The sequence below is a fragment of the Rhincodon typus genome, chromosome 30 (assembly GCF_021869965.1).
Source record: "Rhincodon typus isolate 14 chromosome 30, sRhiTyp1.1, whole genome shotgun sequence".
Lineage (NCBI taxonomy): Eukaryota > Metazoa > Chordata > Chondrichthyes > Orectolobiformes > Rhincodontidae > Rhincodon > Rhincodon typus.
In genome coordinates this window covers 10,775,123-10,780,590 of record NC_063361.1, presented here as the reverse complement: position 1 = coordinate 10,780,590, position 5,468 = coordinate 10,775,123, and positions in this window count along the sequence as shown.

Sequence of the window (5,468 nt, the reverse complement as noted above, 5' to 3'; positions counted from 1 at the left end):
ATTCAACATTGCTGGACATTACGCCAAATCAAAACTCCAAGCCCTTAACCAATGGATTTGGGAGAATGAAGAAATTCTATCCACATCTTTTCTTACTGCCACCTTATCCCCAACTTCAGTAATGTGTCAACAGTGACTATTTTCAAGAAGATAGTCAAATCATGCTGTAGAAACTATGAAGATCTTTCCCTATTCTTCCCAACAGCAAAAAGCCTGACACAAAATTCTTCTGTTCTGCAGAAGGCTCACTGGACCCAGGATGTTATCTCTGATTTCTCTCCATAGATGCTGCCAGACCTGCTGTGCTTTTCCAGCAATTTCTGTTCTTGTTTCTGATTTCCAGCATTCGCGTCTTTTTCAAGCATTTAAATATTCTTCTGAGTTGAATACCTCCTGTGGCTGAAGCGATAAGAATATAGGAGGTATGGTTAGTAAGTTTGCAGATGACACCAAAATTGTTGGTGTAGTGGACAGTGAAGAAGGTTATCTCAGAGTAAAACAGGACCTTGATCAGTTGGGCCAATGGGCTGAAGAGTGGCAGATGGAGTTTAATTTGGATAAATGTGAGGTGTTGCATTTTTGGAAAGGCAAATCAGGGCAGGACCTATACACATAATGGTAGGGTCCTGGGGAGTGTTGCCAAACAAAGAGACCTTGGTGTGTGGGTTCATATTTCACTGAAGGTGGAATCGCAGGTAGACAGGGTAGCAAAGGCGTTTGGTAGGCTTGCCTTTATTGATCAGTGCATTGAGTATAGGAATTGGGAGTTCATGCTTCGGCTGTGCAGGACATTGGTTAGGTCACTTTTGTTCAGAAAAGATTTACAAGGATGTTGCCAGGGTTGGAAGGTTTGAGCTACAGGGAGAGGCTGAATAGGCTGGGGCTATTTTCCCTGGAACGACGGAGGCTAAAGGGTGACCTCATAGAGGTTTATGAAATCATGAGGGGCATGGATAAGATAAATAGCCAGGACCTTTTTCCCAAGGCAGCAGAATCCAAAACTAGAGGGCGTATGTAAAGGTGAGAGGGAAAGATTTCAAATGAACGTAGGGGCAACATTTTAACACAAAGAGTGGTGCATGTATGGAAAGAGCTACCAGAGGAAGTGGTGGAGGCTGGTAAAATTACAACATTTAAAAGGCATTGGAATGGGTACATGAATAAGAAGGGTTTGGAGGGATATGGGCCAAATGTTAGCAAATGGGACAAGATTAATTTAGGATGTTTGGTCGGCATGGATGAGTTGACGAAGGATCTGTTTCCATGCTGAACATCTCTATGACTCTAAATCCTCCCAGAAAATCCATTTGAGAAACATTTTGCATATTTTTTTTTGTTGCCAGGAGGTTTGGAGAACAATAACCATATCATGTTATTGTAAGATATGCTCCAGAGTGTAGGTGTACAAAATGTTATGATCCCAGTTGATGTTAGTACTGGACAAATCAGATCTGAGGAAATCTGGCTTGATGGATCATAGTTTTTTTATTTAATGTGATAGTCTTTCACTGAAACGTAAACACGTTATACTGGACACTGACTTTTAACAATAAAACAAAAATTTATCACACAAAAGAAAGGATAGAATAAATCAAGATATTCCACTATCATGTCATTTGAAAGATTTTTAAACACACAATACAAATACCATTCCATCCATCCTAACAGCATCACTGTCCAGTGGTCAAATAGCAGAGAGATCTTGCTTCTCTATCACCTCTATAGACTTAACTTAACTGTTTCTTCTGATTCCTAGTTTTGAGACTTTGGTATCCCCTCCCCTTGATTATCCACAACTGAACATAGGCCTTTCTGATCTTTGAATAATCCCTTTACTGTTCTAACTAAACATTTTTAATCTGAAGATATCAAACTAAAATTATTACACTGAAGTGGCCTATTTCCAAGAGTTATAAAGGATCTCCTTTCTTGTGGATGGCCTGTATGTATGAGAATGGACACTAGAGTAAGACACTAACGAGTCAACAGGAGCAATGGAATTGTACTTAAGAATTATTTGGTTCAGGAACAAAATGGCAAACATCAGGTTAGATGGTCTGGGAGCAGTATAATCTTGACTTTGTGAGATTTTGTTTAAGGACAGCCACCATCACGAAACTCCCTCCAGCATCCCATTTTCTCAACTTTGTGAAATGTTAAAGAAGTGACTAGGATTGTTGCTACCTGACATTGTAATGACCCGGTTGAGGCCCTACCCAAATCATTCTGAGAAACTCGAGTTGTCAGTTATATACGTGATGGGTGATAGTTTGGAATGGGTAATTCAAAACCTTACTAACTCAAAGACACACCACAGCGCACTTCCTCCCTCATATCCAGAATTCTCCATTCCCACCTCAAAGAAAGACTGCCCTTTCACAATTCCAGTAACAGATATAAGCAACAACAGAAGTCCTGCAGTTTTTTCCAGAACACAATATCTTGAAATCAAAAGCACAATGTGGTAACGTTGGAATGTGTCTTCCGCTTCCCAACATCTTCATAATGTTTGCTTATTAAAGAAAGTCAAAGGCTTAATAAGCACCATAACTTTTGTATGTCATTTATATAAATGATTTAGATGAGATTATAAAAGGCATGGTTAGTAAGTTTGCAGATGACACCAAAATTGGTGATATAGTGGACAGTAAAGAAGGTTACCTAAGATGACGAAAGAGATCTTGATCAAGTGGGTCCATGGACTGAGGAGTGGCGGATGAAGTTCAATTTGGATAAATGTGAGATATTGCATTTTGGTAATACAAACAAGGACAGGACTTATACAATTAATGATAGGGCCCTGGGTAATGTTGTAGAACAGACAAACATTGGGCTTCAGGTACATAAGTCTTTGAAATTTATGTCACAAGTAGAAAGGGTGGTTAAGAAGGTGTTTAACATGCTTGCCTTCATTGCTCAGTCCTATGAGTATAGGACTTGGAAAGTCATGTTGAGGTTGTACCGGATATTGGTGGACGCTCTCCTGAAGTACTGCGTCCAGCTCTGGTCGCCCTGTTATTGGAAGGATATTATTAAGCTGGGAAGGGTTCAGAAAAAAATTACCAGGATGTTCCCAGCAATAAACGGTTTGAGATATAAGGAGAGGTTGGATAGGCTGGGACTTTTTTCACTTGAGTGTAGGTGGTCGAGTGTGAATCTTGGAGAGGTTTATAAAATCATGAGTGATATGGATAAGGTGAATGGCAAGTGTCTTTTCCCTAGGATGTGAGATTTCAAGACACAGAATCATATTTTTAATGTGAGAGGTCATTTTTTTGCACAGAGAGTGGTTTGTGTGTGGAATGAACTTTCAGAGGAAGTGATGGATGTGGGTAGAGTTATAATGTTTCAAAGACGGCTGGATAAACTCATGAATACAAAATGTTTGGAGGGATATGGGCCAAGTGCAGGCAGATTTTTTTTTATTCATTAATGGGATGAGGGTGTTGCTGGCTAAGCAGCATTTATTGCCCACAGGGCAGTTCAGAGTCAACCACATTGCTGTGGTTCTGGAGTCACATGTAAGCCAGACCAGGTAAGGATGGCAGTTTCCTTCCCTAAAGGACATGAGTGAACCTGATGGGTTTTTCCCCAACAATCAGCAGTGGATTTGTGGTCATTATTAGACTATTAATTATTTTTATTGAATTCAAATTCCACCATCGGCCGTGGTGGGATTTGAACTTGTGTCCCCAGAACGTTATTTGGGTCTCTGGATCAACAGTCCAGCGATAATGCCACTAGGCCGTCACCTCCCCTTGTGGATTAGGTGGGACTAGTTTACTTTGGGATTATGGTTGGTATAGACTGGTTGAACCGAAGGGACTGTTTCTGTGCCGTATGACTCTATAGCTGTATGACACTGTGCTGGAAATGTAGCTAGGACAAAGCAGGATGTGAGATAATAGATGTGGGATGTAGATTGCATTGTTCTGCAATGTCAGATAGTATATATTATTTATAACTTGAGTCCTCCACCACTGAAAGGAAATAAGAGATAGTACAGATCGTACACAGCTCACAGCCTGTATCCTGCTGTGTTAGATAGCCTGGATAAATATAGCTATGAATGCAATGAACTGGCAGGCATTAAATCCTTAAGCTTACAATTATTTTTAAATTTTAGTTACATTCAGTCCATTTGAAAAAATGCTTTCTTTCATCTGTCCTAGCTGTAAAACTGGTTGAGTGCATTATAAAATTCATAGAATCCTTACAGTGGGAAAGCAGACTATTCAGCCCATTGAGTCCACACTGACCATCCCAACCAGACCCACCCCATCTCTGTAACACTACATTTCCCATGGCTAACCTCCATAACCCAACACATCCCTGGACACTATGAGCAAATTATTATGGCCAATCCACCTACAATGCACATCTTTGAACTGTGGGAAGAAACCAAAGCACCCAGAGGAAACCCAAACGGACATGGGGAGAATGTGTAAACTCCACACAGACAGTCAGCCGAGAGTGAAATTGAACCCAGGTCCCTAGCACTGTAAGACAGCAATGCTAACCACTGAGACACCGTGCCACTCCATTTTATTTATGTTGGTTTCATTGGAAGTAAATGTTCTCTACAACAATGCTACTGTAAGCCTGGGCAGAAGGTTAAAAATCTCTCATGTTCGGGCTACTTTCCTAAAAGTTTTGGCCTCTGATGCTCAACATTTATTTTCCAGCTAGTGTCTCTAGTATCAGCTAAATCTAATGCACAATAAGCAGTCCCTTCATCTTAAAAAAATGCAAAATGCTATGGATGCTGGAAATCTGAATTGAAAATAGATAATGCTGGAGAAACTCAGCAGGTCTGGTAACATCTCAATATGACTCTTCTTCTGAACTTCAAATCTTCGGAAGAGGAGTCACATGGAATTTAAAATGTTAACATTGTTTCTCTCTCCACAAGGAGAAATACTTGCTGAGATTCTCCAGCAGTTTCTGCTTTTATTAACCCACTCTCTTGCTTCCTCTTTCACAAATCATTGATTCTTCTCTGTGTCATTTTTATATAGATATCTCTTCCTTTCTTGGCTCATTTCTTTTATACATGCTTTTGTGATTCTTTGCTTTTGTCAAAAAAAAGATAATTCCTTTTGTGTTTTTAGTTTGCATGAACAGATGGGATGCCCAGTGAATGTATCATCCAACAATGCAAGGCAATAACTTATTCAGTCTCTTTGAACTGCACCTTCCAAACCCGTCATCTCTACCATCGAGAAGGACGAGGGCAGCTGATACATGGGAACAGCACCGCTTGTAAGTTCCCCTCCAAGCCACTCACTATCCTGACTTGGAACTATGACCCTATTACTTCATTGTCTCTGGGTCAAAAACCTGGGGTTCCCTTCCTAACAGGACTGCCAGGATCCCAACATTCCAAGGACAGGGACAACAAGGTGCAGGGCTGGATGAACGCAGCAGGCCAAGCAGCATCATAGGAGCAGAGAGGCTGACGTTTCGGG